The sequence below is a fragment of the Notolepis coatsorum genome, assembly GCF_963971535.1.
Source record: "Notolepis coatsorum genome assembly, chromosome: 9".
Classification (NCBI taxonomy): Eukaryota; Metazoa; Chordata; class Actinopteri; order Aulopiformes; family Paralepididae; genus Notolepis; species Notolepis coatsorum.
The window spans coordinates 29,916,079-29,933,578 of record NC_140173.1 but is presented as its reverse complement, the minus strand read 5'-3'; the positions used below and the strand labels follow the sequence as shown (position 1 = coordinate 29,933,578).

The window sequence follows — 17,500 nt, the reverse complement described above, 5'->3', positions numbered from 1 at the left end:
AAATCTTTTTAATTTATTTTTATGAATTAATTTAAATTATTTTTTTTTTTTTATTATATTACTTTTTTTCTTTTCTTTTTTTAACCTTTAGGGGGGGGGGGGGGGCTCACGTTTAAATCTCGCACAGGGCCTCGCATTTCTCCCAGACGGCGCTGCGTACAATATAACTCCTATGGCATACAGACCCTCATATGCACCTTTGATCACACTGCCTACTTATTCAGAGTTAATTATATTGTTTACACTGATTATTTTAACCTTTTCTGCTATACTATAATTGTATTGCCTATACTTATTTCTTCTACTATTACCCTGCCCATACCTGAACCCCCCCCCCCCCCTCCCCCATGCTGATATGATGCCTGCATTTCAACCACAGGGTTCAATAAAGGAATATCTTATCTTATCATATCTTATCTTATCTTAACTCATTCGTGGCCAATAACAAGTAAACTCATGTTTCGCCACCAACGCTTGAGATGCAATAACGAGTAAACTTGTTTTTTTGGATCCTTTGATCTTTTTCCTTTGATCCCCGTTCTAAACGGTCATCCGGATCACTCTAGGTGTCCCTGGCTCATTTGCCTACGTTGAAATTACAATGCCGATCGAATCTCACCAAGTGGCAGTATCGCCTACGTTTTGAACTCTGATAGTCCAGTTCAGACATAGTCTCTACTGATTGCTTTCTGTCCTGACTCTTTCTGAGGGGGAGGAGCTCTTCAGAGCAATCGCTAGGAGATCTGCTCGCCTCAAAACCTATAGTTTCCCGTAAACACGAGTAATTACATATAAACGAGTAATCGCGATCGCCGATGGGATCATTGGAATTATAATTACCTTCTGGCTAGGGTAAGGTATATTCTATGTCTATTTTACCGAACCTGAAACATGTTTCTGTAACGATCACAGTGTCTTATTTTACCAGACCTGAACCAAGCTTTTTCTAACAATCACATTTTTGGGGTAAGACTACCCCCCCCCCCCCCCATGATTTTGTGAAGGCACATATGCACATGTTATATACCTTTGATTTGGGAGTATTTGGGGTTTCAGGGGATCAACCAGAACGATTTGGGCTTATTGCATATAGTGCGTCTTATCTCGTGATCTATGGAAAAAGACTGGATTATTTTGGAAATGGGCGATGTTTAGCGTGTAATAAACTAGTACAAACTGTGTGTAGAAACAAACTATTTTTTACATGTTGGACTAGAAATAGTGTCTGTCAAATGAGCCATACTATTGTCTCCATAGCTATAATATAGAATATACAATAGCTCCGCAAAGATCGTGAAATATCGTGAAAATGGTCAAGAAAAGCTGGCAGATGGGGAAAGCTGTGGCGCTCAAAGAGTTAAGAGACACAACTTCTAAACAAACTATTTGGTGATAAGTTGTATATATATATATATATATATACACAGTATAATGGAATTATTGTAGGCCTACATGACTATCACACTGTGCAGTTGTTTTCAGTAATATATGGGTAGACTATAGGGTGAGGTATGTAGTTATGATTACAGTGTAAGGCAGATGTAGACGGTGAAGGTAGTATAAACTGAGTATAGGCAACAGAGTTCATAGTTGGGGTCCATAAGAATGTGGCCACTTTCATACAGATATATTATCAGAATACTGTATGGCCACTTTCATACAGATATATTATCAGAATACTGTATGGCCACTTTCATACAGATATAGTATCAGAATACCGTATGGCCACTTTCATACAGATATATTATCAGAATACCATATGGCCACTTTCATACAGATATAGTATCAGAATACCGTATGGCCACTTTCATACAGATATATTATCAGAATACCGTATGGCCACTTTCATACAGATATAGTATCAGAATACCATATGGCGGCTTCCAGTTTCGATCAGCAAGCGCATGGCTGGTTGACTTTGGGGAGCTCAGCAACCACGCCACATTAAGACTGATTACGTTTTTATTTTTATACCATCCGCTTTTATTTTACGTTAGAAACATGTCTAAACAGACAAAGACCATGATGGGAACGCTGAACGCCGTTGATAAGGACTTCATTAGGTCTATATTCCGTGAGGAAATAGAGGCTATCGTGGCTAAGCTAACCGGGAGGGTGGATGAACTACAGGAAACTGTGGCAAGCGTTGAAGCACGGTTAGCCGTGGTGGAGGAGAGTTGGCTGATACCAACTCCACTGAGATATCGTCCTTGGAGGGTAAGCTGCAGGCTTATGAAATGAAGACGGAATGAAGATGTAATGTTAGAGTATGCGGGTTGAAGTGGAGGAGGACGCGCCGATTAAGTTCCTCGAGAAAATTATACCACAGTGGTTCCCGAAGCTAGCCTGCCCTGAGATAGAAAGAGCGCACAGGATCTTCAGAGCCGCTACCCCGATGAAAAGCGAGCGTACAAACCCACGCACATTCATCTTCTGCTGCCTGAGGTTCCAGACAAGACAGGATATACTAAAGGAGGCCAGGTTGAATCCTCCGGTGGTGAACGGCCGTACTCTGAGATTCGCCGCAGATTTGAGTGACTACACAGCGAGGCGACGCAGAGCTTTCGCCAGAGCCATGGATCTAGCACGTTAAAGGGCGGTGGAGGTATACCTATTGTTCCCGGTAACGCTGAAGGTAAAAACGGGACGAGGAGCTGTGTCGTGCAACCGTCTATTCAAGTCACCATCCGAGGCGGAGGACTTCATTCGGAAAAGCAATACAAACATCCCGGCTGAGAGGAACAGACCGCCCCCGGTGGAGCAGACCTCGAGCAACGGAGAGTGAGGGGCCGGAGCAGGTACTTGAGGCTGGCTTCACACGAGGCCTGCTAACATGCTAGCTATCCAAGCTAGCGGCCATGAAGAGTGGAGCGGGTTTCACACATGTGCTGCTAGCATACCAGCTAACCAGGCTAGCGGCTCTGGAGCACAAGGGCTGGTAGCATACCAGCTAGCTATCCAACTATTGTAAACACTACCGGCCGCAGTTTTTTCAGTCCTCAGAACGGTAAAATTCGATTTCTCTATACGGTATTGTCTCAGTTACGGGCATGAATATTGACAATTTGAAATGTAATTCAGACAACCTTTATTCCCTTTTTCTAAATCGTTACAATATAAACATTTTGGTATGGTTAAGTTACGTAATTTGGTTGTGGTTGCTGGGACCCGGTCACAGTGCCAACTGATGTCGACATCGGACAAGATATTTGAAGGGGGGAGGGGGATTTTTGTTTTTCTTTTTTTGTGACTTGCTCTATTATGTGTTTGCTCTCGCCCAACAGGACCTTGGCGTGGGGATGTGTATATGTTATAGTGCTCTACTTCAGCAAGGAATCACGTTCAGTCATACTGCAACCTGGTTGGATTATGGCTAATTTAAACATATTGATCTGGAATACAGGGGGTCTTAATATTCCACATAAATGCACAAGTGTACTAACATGGTTCAAAAGGCAGGAGGTGGATGTCGCTTTGCTGAGTTTAATGGCTGACAGTGCAAGACTTGCAAACACATTTTATCATAACATAAGCTCCTCTTCTTTTAGCACTAAGTCCCGTGGAGTAGCCATAGTAGCTAAGCGAAAGTTGAATATTAAACTATTAGACGTGTGGTCTGATGCAGATGGTCGAATTACTACTGCTAAGATGGAATACTCTAACAGGAAAATTGCTCCGATAGCCGCCTACGCCCCTAATGTGTATGACGCTAACTGTTATACTGTACTCACTACAGAGATGTTGAAACTACCCGAGTACTCATTTATAGTGGGTGCTGATTTCAATGCCATTTGGGATCCATTGATTGATAAGTCCAGTAGCGCTGAAACCCACGATCAGAAGCAAGCGACCGCGGCCCTACGTGCCTAGTCTAAAGACAGGGGTAATTGATATGTGGCGGTTACTCAACCCAACCGCGCAAGACTACTCTTTTTTCTCCGCGAGACATAAGACTTTTTCCAGAATTGATTATGTTTTTTCTTCCTCTAGGCTATTCGATAGCTTTGACGTTGACTTGAGGCCCATTGCACTGTCAGACCACAAATACATCCTCCTTAAGGGTTCACTCAGTAAAATAACATCCTGTGCCCCTAGATGGCGCTTTAACTCAATGCTGCTGAAGAACGAGGAATTCAACCTGCAATTTAAGGAGAAGCTCATTGAATTCCTGCAGTTTAATGCTGGATCGGTACAGGATCCCAGAATTGTATGGAATTCAATTAAGGGGTTTATTATAAGTAACACCACTCTATTTGCTTAAAATCTCTGCAAGGGACGTCTCTCCAAGTTGGTAGATTTGGAAGAGCTTCATAAAACAATGATGTCTTCTATGCAGCACAACTACTCTAGCCGACTGGAGCTCCAAATTAACACTTTCTATGCCACTCACGAGTTTTCTCTGAATTATTAATATCTCGTTGAAAGCCACTCACGAGATTTCTCTGATTTTTTTTTAGCGATCTGAAATCGCGAGCCTACCCTAGTCTACCCGAGAGCCGCCGGTGATTAGATGTAGAAAAAAGCACCCCCTATCATCTCCCAAGTGACATAAGGGATTTTGAAATGGACTCAATGAAAATGGATGGGGAAAAAAATCCTGTACTCCACATTTTCCAGACCACTGATGCAGCCAGGGTTATCCGAGTTCATTCTGGAGCCTCTGAGCCCCACGGAATCATGTGTTCTACTGTATCACGTGATCTATCTTAAATTGTATTTAACACTGTATTTTGTATTTTGTTTTGTTTTGTTTTTTTGTTTTCTGTTTCTTTGCTTGCATGTAATTTTAGCCATCGTAATTGTTAGTTTCATTGTATATTGTATGTTGAGTACTGGCTTTTAATAATTCTGTTTTGCAATAATTGTTTTTGTATGTTTTTTTGTGTGGATCCCGGGAAGACTAGCTGGTTGCCATGGCACCAGCTAATGGGGATCCGTAATAAAATCAAAATCAAAATCTATACACTTATCGATTTTTTCGAATGGTGATCAGGAATTTGGAATATACCAGTTGGATACCATCTGATGTCAGGTAAGGAATCTATGTTATCAGTGTTAGGATAATCAGACTCATTTTGATGAAGATATAAGCTGTTTTGTGAAATGTCCACTATCGGTTTCACTGTAAAAATCCAAGAGGAAATGAACACAGCGATTATCCGTGCGCGGCTCGAATGGGCGTGCGTGTACGTATAATATTGATCATCTAGCGTTTATTTGAAAACGATTCATAAATAGGCCGACAAATATCAACGTTCTGGAATATTCCAGTAAAAGATGATTATTATAGAATGGCCCAGAATGGACTGTTTTTTACCTCAAAACGGGTGCTTTTCAAAATGCTCTCAAACGGAAATGAAGCGATAAAAAACCAATCTGCCTTGACAGCACTGACTGGAAAAGGATTATTTGATAAGCGACGGGCAGATTAGACACATAGCCATAATTTTAAACATAGATTAGGCGATATTAAGGTTAACATTGGCGCCGATGGTGGCATTCAAGCGCTAACTCTGGCGCCACCTCGTGGCACTGACAGTGTTAAGGTGGTGAAAAAGGAGATTAACTAAATTTTAAGACAACAGTCTGAATTTCAAATGCACAGAACAAGACAACACTACTACTTTCATGGCTCTAGACCTAGTTACCTACTAGCTATGAAGATACGGGCCAGTGAACAATTTGCGGATATCACTGCCATTAAGAACCAACAGGGGGATAAACCACCAACCCCAACAAAATCAACGATACATTTCGCTCGTTTTATTCCAACCTGTGCAAGTCAGAAGTGGGCTTTGATCATACCAAGCTGGAGGACTATCTTAGTCAAATTAACTTACTACAAATCTCAGAGGATGACGCTAAACGGTTAGCTGCACCTATCACACTAGATGAGCTTAGGGAGGCGATTGCTGACATGCAGCGGGGCAAGGCTCCTGGTTGGGACGGCATTCCACCGGAACTCTATATTGCGTTCTGGGATGTACTCGGTCCCTTATTACTTTCAATGATTTTACACTCAGTCAAAGAGGGCAATTTTTCCAGGGATGTCAATATGGCACTTATATCTGTCCTACTCAAGAAAGATAAGGATCCCACCGAGTGTGGCAGCTATCGACCCTTAAGTCTCCTCTGAGCCGATCTCAAGTTATATGCTAAGGTGCTAGCCATCCGACTTCAAAAGCATATGACATCTCTGGTTAACCCTGATCAGACTGGCTTTATAAGAGGCCGACTGGTCACGGATAATATCAGACGGTTACTGCACGTGATTGATGCCAGCAAGGATGTCGCAACCCCTACGGCTGTCATGTCCTTAGACGCGATGAAGGCCTTTGACAGATTGGAGTGGTCTTATTTGTGGGCAGTCCTTAGAAGGATGAGGTTAGGTGAGGGATTCATTCACATGATCAAAGTTATCTACACAGGGCCTTCGGCCATGATCTTAACAGGGAAACTCTGCTCGCCACTCTTCTCTGTCTCGCGCTCTTCTAGACAGGGTTGTACTCTTAGTCCCGGACTCTTTGCTTTATCACTCGAACCTCTAGCTCAGTACATAAGACAATCCCAGATTATATCCCCTGTGTCAATTAAAAGCACACATCACCATATCAGCTTATACGCAGATGATGTACTCCTATTTATGCAGAACCCTGCCGTCTCTCTACCTCATCTTCTCCAAGTAATAGATGATTTTGGCAGTATATCTGGATTTAAGATCAACTGGCCAAAATCAGCCTTCCTTCCACTCAATGAGACTGCGAAGGCAACCATCCTTCCAGCAAACATACTCATGGTAGAGCACTTTAAGTGTTTTGGGATTGAAATATTCCCCACTATTAGCCAGACAGTAAAGTATAACTACTCCAGCTTGGGTGACAAGATTGCAAATTATTTCAACAGGTGGTCCAAATAAAAAAACTCATTACAGGCTGTGCCTCAATAATTAAGATGAATGTTTTACCCAGAATTAACTTTATCAGCTACATGCTACCGTTATCTCCTCCTGTTGGTTACTGGCAAAAACTGCACTCTGCTGCATATAAATTCGTCTGGAACAACAAACGCCCACGCTTAAAGAGATCCACTTCACAGAGGAGTAAACTCGACGGGGGTTTAGCATTTCCAGACTTCAAATATTATTTTCAAGCTTACTCTTTGAGACCTCTCATCACTTGGTTTGACGCTCAAGCAGCTGTGTCCTGGCGACCATTGGAGGAGAAGATAGTAACCCCTTATAGACTTCAGGATATTGTGTATACCAACATTTCAATTAAGCAATGTAAATTACGATAAATTACCAGATTTGGCGTGACACCCAGAAAGAGTGCACTAACCGCCATAAATGGCACACGCATTCCCCCCTATTTAATAACAATTTAATACTTATTGGACAACAACCCATTAGGTACGCTAGATGGGAAAAGAAAGGCATCCATACATTGGGGGACATCTTTGATAACTCTGGTCTCGGATCTTTCCAGGATATATCCAACAGATAAGATCTCCCCGGAACCTCCTTTTTCTTTTATTTACAAATGAGAGCAGCTCTGAAGGCTCATGGTGTTCCATGGGACGTTTCACTAGTCCACAAATTATTTTATGACAGGGAGACATCGATAGGCTTCGTCTCTGACTTTTATCGCCACTTACTTATGTCCTACCCCTAGATACGATTTGGAGAAAGGATATCCCTGAGTTGGATATAGATTTTGATTGGGATGCAGTCTGGGAAAATATTCGGCTATCATCACGCAACCCAGATCACCAACAGATTCATCTAAATCTTGTTCATATGACTTATTTGACCCCCAGGCGATTGAACCTAATGGGTCTCAGACCTGACTCTCGATGTACCTTATGTCCAAACGGTGCCATTGGAACATATGGAGGGGAGAACGAGCGAGTGTTCATGTCCATTATTTTTCTTTTTGTTTTTTTTGTATTTGATTTTGTTTTTGCTTATATATTTAATTATATATGTTTCGGGGTCCCTCTGGCTGTGGATCTGGTGGTTGTGGGCTCGGGCCGGGGGGGGCCGTGGTTCGGGGTCTCTGCGGGTCAAGGCATCAAAGAGGCGTCGTGCTTTGGCTCGCGGGGGTGCCGGACTGTGGGCCCTCCGGGTTGAGATCCATGGCTGCCGGATCTGGAGATGGAGGGTGCTCAGGAGGTCCACTATACAGTAAGGGGTTAAGTCCTACTCCTTACATAGAATTTAAGTGGTGACTTATTTAATTTATACTCTGTTTTAATATTTTGTTAGTCCAATTCATTATCATTTTGTGTTATTATTATTACTACTGTTATTGTCATGTGAAGTCCTGTCTATTATTGTTGTTTATAATTATAATTACCGTATTGTGTTGTGTCTTGTCTTGTTTTTGAAAAAAAAGAAGAAAATTAATAAAGATTTGATCGGAAAAAAAGAATACTGTATGGCCACTTTCCTACCGGTATAGATGTTTTATATGACATATACTGTATATATATATATATATATATATATATATATATATATATATATATATATATATATATATATATATATATATATATATATATATATATATGTTTTCCCTGCCTTACAACACCCATTTCAGTTGTGCTTCTGGTAGATATGACATTATGTAACAAAAAAATCCACTATTTAAACCCTCATCTTATGACACATGACTCATGGTTACGATCAGACCGGCTTTGGCTCTTTTCTTGCGGCCAAGCCTACTTTTGGTGGAAAATAACCCACTCCCTTCCTATAGATCACTATTGTATTTGGCCTGTATAAAAACTCAGCAGGATGCTTACTGAATATATGTCTATAAGATGTGTTACCTACTGAATATATGTCTAGTCGATGTGTTACCTACTGAATATATGTCTAGTAGATGTGTTACCTACTGAATATATGTCTAGTCGATGTGTTACCTACTGAATATATGTCTAGTAGATGTGTTACCTACTGAATATATGTCTAGTAGATGTGTTACCTGTTGAATATATGTCTAGTAGATGTGTTACCTACTGAATATATGTCTAGTGGATGTGTTACCTACTGAATATATGTCTAGTAGATGTGTTACCTACTGAATATATGTCTAGTAGATGTGTTACCTACTGAATATATGTCTAGTAGATGTGTTACCTACTGAATATATGTCTAGTAGATGTGTTACCTACTGAATATATGTCTAGTAGATGTGTTACCTACTGAATATATGTCTAGTAGATGTGTTACCTGCTGAATATATGTCTAGTCGATGTGTTACCTACTGAATATATGTCTAGTAGATGTGTTACCTACTGACTATATGTCTAGTAGATGTGTTACCTACTGAATATATGTCTAGTAGATGTGTTACCTGCTGAATATATGTCTAGTAGATGTGTTACCTACTGAATATATGTCTATTAGATGTGTTACCTACTGAATATATGTCTTGTAGATGTGTTACCTGCTGAATATATGTCTAGTCGATGTGTTACCTGCTGAATATATGTCTAGTAGATGTGTTACCTGCTGAATATATGTCTAGTCGATGTGTTACCTGCTGAATATATGTCTAGTAGATGTGTTACCTACTGAATATATGTCTAGTAGATGTGTTACCAACTGAATATATGTCTAGTAGATGTGTTACCTACTGAATATATGTCTATAAGATGTGTTACCTACTGAATATATGTCTAGTAGATGTGTTACATACTGAATATATGTCTAGTAGATGTGTTACCTACTGAATATATGTCTAGTAGATGTGTTACCTACTGAATATATGTCTAGTGGATGTGTTACCTGCTGAATATATGTCTAGTAGATGTGTTACCTACTGAATATATGTCTAGTAGATGTGTTACCTACTGAATATATGTCTAGTAGATGTGTTACCTGCTGAATATATGTCTAGTAGATGTGTTACCTACTGAATATATGTCTTGTAGATGTGTTACCTACTGAATATATGTCTAGTAGATGTGTTACCTACTGAATATATGTCTAGTAGATGTGTTACCTACTGAATATATGTCTAGTAGATGTGTTACCTACTGAATATATGTCTAGTAGATGTGTTACCTGCTGAATATATGTCTAGTCGATGTGTTACCTACTGAATATATGTCTAGTAGATGTGTTACCTACTGACTATATGTCTAGTAGATGTGTTACCTACTGAATATATGTCTAGTAGATGTGTTACCTGCTGAATATATGTCTAGTAGATGTGTTACCTACTGAATATATGTCTAGTAGATGTGTTACCTACTGAATATATGTCTAGTAGATGTGTTACCTGCTGAATATATGTCTAGTCGATGTGTTACCTGCTGAATATATGTCTAGTAGATGTGTTACCTGCTGAATATATGTCTAGTCGATGTGTTACCTGCTGAATATATGTCTAGTAGATGTGTTACCTACTGAATATATGTCTAGTAGATGTGTTACCAACTGAATATATGTCTAGTAGATGTGTTACCTGCTGAATATATGTCTAGTCGCTGTGTTACCTACTGAATATATGTCTATAGGATGTGTTACCTACTGAATATATGTCTAGTAGATGTGTTACCTACTGAATATATGTCTATAAGATGTGTTACCTACTGAATATATGTCTAGTAGATGTGTTACCTGCTGAATATATGTCTAGTAGATGTGTTACCTGCTGAATATATGTCTAGTAGATGTGTTACCTGCTGAATATATGTCTAGTAGATGTGTTACCTGTTGAATATATGTCTAGTAGATGTGTTACCTACTGAATATATGTCTAGTAGATGTGTTACCTACTGAATATATGTCTATAAGATGTGTTACCTACTGAATATATGTCTAGTAGATGTGTTACCTGCTGAATATATGTCTAGTCGATGTGTTACCTGCTGAATATATGTCTAGTAGATGTGTTACCTGCTGAATATATGTCTAGTCGATGTGTTACCTGCTGAATATATGTCTAGTAGATGTGTTACCTACTGAATATATGTCTAGTAGATGTGTTACCAACTGAATATATGTCTAGTAGATGTGTTACCTGCTGAATATATGTCTAGTCGCTGTGTTACCTACTGAATATATGTCTATAGGATGTGTTACCTACTGAATATATGTCTAGTAGATGTGTTACCTACTGAATATATGTCTATAAGATGTGTTACCTACTGAATATATGTCTAGTAGATGTGTTACCTGCTGAATATATGTCTAGTAGATGTGTTACCTGCTGAATATATGTCTAGTAGATGTGTTACCTGCTGAATATATGTCTAGTAGATGTGTTACCTGTTGAATATATGTCTAGTAGATGTGTTACCTACTGAATATATGTCTAGTAGATGTGTTACCTACTGAATATATGTCTATAAGATGTGTTACCTACTGAATATATGTCTAGTAGATGTGTTACCTGCTGAATATATGTCTAGTGGATGTGTTACCTACTGAATATATGTCTAGTAGATGTGTTACCTACTGAATATATGTCTATAAGATGTGTTACCTACTGAATATATGTCTAGTAGATGTGTTACCTGCTGAATATATGTCTAGTGGATGTGTTACCTACTGAATATATATCTAGTAGATGTGTTACCTACTGAATATATGTCTAGTAGATGTGTTACCTACTGAATATATGTCTAGTAGATGTGTTACCTACTGAATATATGTCTAGTAGATGTGTTACCTGCTGAATATATGTCTAGTAGATGTGTTACCTGCTGAATATATGTCTAGTAGATGTGTTACCTGCTGAATATATGTCTAGTAGATGTGTTACCTGTTGAATATATGTCTAGTAGATGTGTTACCTACTGAATATATGTCTAGTAGATGTGTTACCTACTGAATATATGTCTATAAGATGTGTTACCTACTGAATATATGTCTAGTAGATGTGTTACCTGCTGAATATATGTCTAGTGGATGTGTTACCTACTGAATATATGTCTAGTAGATGTGTTACCTACTGAATATATGTCTATAAGATGTGTTACCTACTGAATATATGTCTAGTAGATGTGTTACCTGCTGAATATATGTCTAGTGGATGTGTTACCTACTGAATATATGTCTAGTAGATGTGTTACCTACTGAATATATGTCTAGTAGATGTGTTACCTACTGAATATATGTCTAGTAGATGTGTTACCTGCTGAATATATGTCTAGTAGATGTGTTACCTACTGAATATATGTCTAGTAGATGTGTTACCAACTGAATATATGTCTAGTAGATGTGTTACCTGCTGAATATATGTCTAGTCGCTGTGTTACCTACTGAATATATGTCTATAGGATGTGTTACCTACTGAATATATGTCTAGTAGATGTGTTACCTACTGAATATATGTCTATAAGATGTGTTACCTACTGAATATATGTCTAGTAGATGTGTTACCTGCTGAATATATGTCTAGTAGATGTGTTACCTGCTGAATATATGTCTAGTAGATGTGTTACCTGCTGAATATATGTCTAGTAGATGTGTTACCTGTTGAATATATGTCTAGTAGATGTGTTACCTACTGAATATATGTCTAGTAGATGTGTTACCTACTGAATATACGTCTATAAGATGTGTTACCTACTGAATATATGTCTAGTAGATGTGTTACCTGCTGAATATATGTCTAGTGGATGTGTTACCTACTGAATATATGTCTAGTAGATGTGTTACCTACTGAATATATGTCTATAAGATGTGTTACCTACTGAATATATGTCTAGTAGATGTGTTACCTGCTGAATATATGTCTAGTGGATGTGTTACCTACTGAATATATATCTAGTAGATGTGTTACCTACTGAATATATGTCTAGTAGATGTGTTACCTACTGAATATATGTCTATACGATGTGTTACCTACTGAATATATGTCTAGTAGATGTGTTACCTGCTGAATATATGTCTAGTAGATGTGTTACCTGCTGAATATATGTCTAGTAGATGTGTTACCTGCTGAATATATGTCTAGTAGATGTGTTACCTGTTGAATATATGTCTAGTAGATGTGTTACCTACTGAATATATGTCTAGTAGATGTGTTACCTACTGAATATATGTCTATAAGATGTGTTACCTACTGAATATATGTCTAGTAGATGTGTTACCTGCTGAATATATGTCTAGTGGATGTGTTACCTACTGAATATATGTCTAGTAGATGTGTTACCTACTGAATATATGTCTAGTAGATGTGTTACCTACTGAATATATGTCTAGTAGATGTGTTACCTGCTGAATATATGTCTAGTAGATGTGTTACCTACTGAATATATGTCTAGTCGATGTGTTACCTACTGAATATATGTCTAGTCGATGTGTTACCTACTGAATATATGTCTAGTCGATGTGTTACCTACTGAATATATGTCTAGTAGATGTGTTACCTACTGAATATATGTCTAGTAGATGTGTTACCTGCTGAATATATGTCTAGTAGATGTGTTACCTGCTGAATGGGAACATGACAAAATATTAAAACATAAATAAACTGAACGCTTATATATTGAGCAACTTTCTCAGCGTCAGTTCAGTTGTTGCTCTGTGTAACTACATTCAATTACAGACTCTAATAATCTGCAGTGCAGTTTCAATACAGTTTAACGACTTGTTCAAAGTGGTTTTAGTTTGACAAGCTACATTTATCTGAGAGTGGTTTACATTTACTTTAACTACTTATAGTTGTGACCGTTTGAGAGTGGTTTCCCCAACACTGCTGATCAATACATGCGTGTTTGTTTCCTCACTGATGTATGTGTACCTCATCGTCAATACAGGTGTTTGCCATAAAGTATTATATGTTAGTGCATTATGCATGTCACTTAGGCATTAGGAATGGCATGAAACGTGTCCTCTACTCAAGCACTTGTTCTCTGTGTACCAGGTCCCTTAAGAGTGACCAAAGCCAGCGGACAGCAGGGTATGAAGAAAAGCTGTCAGCCGGACACGGATGAGGAGAGGAAAGGAGATGAGATGAGGGGAGAGGAGAGGAGAGGAGAGGAGAGGAGAGGAGAGGAGAGGAGAGGAGAGGAGAGGAGAGGAGAGGAGAGGAGAGGAGAGGAGATGAGAGGAGAGGAGAGGAGAGGAGAGGGAGGAGATGAGAGAGGAGATGAGGGGAGAGGAGAGATGAGAGAGGAGAGGAGAGGAGAGGAGAGGAGAGGAGAGGAGAGGAGAGGAGAGGAGAGGAGAGGAGAGGAGAGGAGAGGAGAGGAGAGGAGAGCTGAGAGAGGAGATGAGAGAGGAGATGAGAGAGGAGATGAGGGGAGAGGAGAGCTGAGAGAGGAGAGGAGAGACATTTGCATGTTCCTGGTATCTAGGGACATCTATGGGCCTCAGGGAATGTATTCCCAGTGTCAGAAATATTGTGTCTGTTACTAGGCTTGAGTAAATTGTAATGAACCAAAGGAGAACATAAATTATTGATGGTGAATAACACCATGCTAACATTGACCAGACGTGAACAATTCTGAGCCACTGAGATCATCCAGCACCTTCTTGCAATCAAGTGTACAAAAAATCGAAGCTAATTAATAAAGGGCAGATGATTTACAGTTTTTTTTGTAGATACAGTACTGCATTTTGCCATCCGGACACATAATTTTTTATTTGTATCTACTTTTTCTCCCATTTTCTATTTTTCTCCCATCCCAATTTCGTATTTTGTCCAATTCACCCCTCCCCTGTCTCGAACGTTGTTAGACCATGCCTCCCACTGGCCGGCTGCAATGTGGACAAAGCCTTGCATCACGTGTCCCCTCCGGTACACGAGGAGGCAGCCGTCGCATCTTTTCACCTGCACAGCGCGATCTCTCAGTGGCGAGGAGTAACGCGTGGGAGGCTCACGCTGCCCCCGATACTTCCTGATTCTGCTGTACAGGCGCACCAACCGACCTGTAGGAGTCGCTGGTCACAACGTCCGATCCCCACCCACCAGCTTCCCACCCCTAACACTGCCAATTGTGTTAGTATGAACGGCCAGCCAAGCTGGTAGCAATGCCGAGAGCTGGGCTCGAACCCAGCATCTCCTGCATTAGTGGCAAGCGCCTTGCCCACTGTGCCACTTAGCCGCCCCCGGACACATGCAATTTGAAATATGAATCTGGATTTAGTACCACCAGGCGCCCATAACAGGGCAGCAAAGACTGTGAATGAAACGTCCAGGTTTGTTGGACCCGTGAAAAAGAATGTTGATAAATTATTTCACGCCAGACGGCTCCAAGTTTGACAGGGGCTGGCGTGAGCTGGGTAGTGTAGTTTTATTAAATGCTAAAGCCCATCGAAAGCCCTGGGACTCTTCTTTCATAGGACTACACACACAGCTATGACAGCTTCCTTTATCTAAATCATCCAGTTTCCGCCCGGGATGCGCCGAGATATTTATGAACTCATATGTAGCTAGTAACGCTTAAAATAATTGGTAAACAAGCATAGTGCTGAAAATATACACTTTGACTGCTGTTTTGATAGGGTTAGGGTCTTTACTCTTGGCTACATTCGAAAAGAAAATGTTACATTAATTACCGGACCGCTCGGGCTTAAGCCTGGTTCTTGTGAGCAGGGACAAAGTTAGCTTAAGCCTGGTTCTTGTGAGCAGGGACAAAGTTAGTTTAAGCCTGGTTCTTGTGAGCAGGGACACAGTTAGTTTAAGCCTGGTTCTTGTGAGCAGGGACAAAGTTAGTTTAAGCCTGGTTCTTGTGAGCAGGGACAAAGTTAGTTTAAGCCTGGTTCTTGTGAGCAGGGACAAAGTTAGTTTAAGCCTGGTTCTTGTGAGCAGGGACAACGTTAGTTTAAGCCTGGTTCTTGTGAGCAGGGACAAAGTTAGTTTAAGCCTGGTTCTTGTGAGTATGGACAAAGTTATGTTACAACCATCAATGCTGTGTAGAGCCTAGCGTCAGAAACACACACTTTCTTGGGAATGATATTGTTATGATAAAATATCTTTAGGCATGTAAATGACAGTGGCTTCTATGCTAAGTTCACTAAAACATAATGCTAGCATGTCGCCTTTTCAATAGAGGCTTATCATGGTGGGTGGAGTATACTAGTTTGTTGTCCTGAGGAAACCTTGTACCTCCAAGTACCTGTTACTCCTATTGAAGTATTCCTGATTAGGGCTGGGCGATAATTTACGATAAAACGATAATGATAATTATCGCAATTAGGGATGCTCGATATTGGCTTTTTTACCGATACCGATATACCGATATTGTCCAACTCTTAATTTCCGATACCGATATCAACCGATACCGATATATGCAGGGTTCCCCCCCCAAAAAAAACTGAATAATTTCAGGTAATTAACATTACATATCTCGTGTTGTGGAATTAACACAACATTATGCATACTTTTGACAATAAATAAAATCAGAATTTGTTCTTACTTGCTTGCGTGGGTAAATAAAGGTTATAGAAATATAAAAAAAAAAAAAAAAAATTGAAAACCGATACCGATATTTTCCGATATCACATTTTAATGCCAATATCGGCCGATAATATCGGACATCCCTAATCGCGATATATTTTAATAATCGATATCGATTGATAATAAAAATACCAAAATATATATATATATATGTTTTGTGTGACTTGCAACAGGGCAGTTTTAAAACCAGAGACAGTGGACAGACTTGTCTTTCTTGCCTGCAACTTAAAGTAATGGCTTTGCTTGTCCAAATGACAATACTGACCAAAAGTTTGCTTTCTAATTTAAAATACAGTTTGAAACCGTCTGTACACAGTAGGCTATGTGTGCTAGCAGAGCTAGTCTCCAGTCACGAGTCACGGTGCACATGTGCGGTGCAGCGTTTCCGTTAGCCGGTAATTACCGGTATTTGACCGGCAAAATCTGTTGAAGTCCGACATATTTAATCTCTCCGGTCATAATGTCCGGTGAAAATAATTCCCTCTAAACACAATTAGATTATTTGAATTGTATTAATTTTAAAATAGGCTAAAATTAAATAGCCTATGCGATGAACGAAACAATCATTACGTTTGTCGTTGCTTCACCAAGCAGCCGGTCTAATAATGACATCCTGCTGTCAGCGCGAGCTGATATATTTACGTGAAGCATGGCTTGGCAGGGTGCAGTACTCCAATTCAGCCATTGGCAATTCAGCTGTTGGGTGGGGGCGCTGCTGACACCGCTGCTCTGCTCTGCCTGCTCCAAGTGCTCCATGCTTCACGTAAATATATCAGCAGCCAGCTCGCGCTGACACAGCGGTGTCATTATTAGACCGGCTGCTTGGTGAAGCAACGACAAATGTAATGATTGTTTCGTTCATCGCATAGGCTATTTAATTTTAGCCTATTTTAATACAATTCAAATAATCAAATTGTGCTTAGAGGGAATTATTTTCACCGGACATTATGAGCAGCACCAAGTCGTTGGGAGGTGGAGATATACATCACGGCGCAAACCCACGATAATGTTGCCGTCTCTCTCTGCCAAATTTCTCAGTTCTTCGCTTGATATAATTAATACAAATGTCCAATATA

At 39.9% G+C, this 17,500-nt stretch overlaps 1 protein-coding gene across 1 annotated transcript in view; it reads right to left on the bottom strand.

The window, feature by feature from the left end:
- The window catches only part of LOC311234564 (sodium/calcium exchanger 1-like), a gene marked incomplete at its 3' end in the record, with an annotated part of 397,303 nt that overhangs the window by 105,587 nt on the left and 274,216 nt on the right, over nucleotides 1–17,500 (bottom strand). The gene's annotated exons all lie outside the window — the stretch shown is intronic.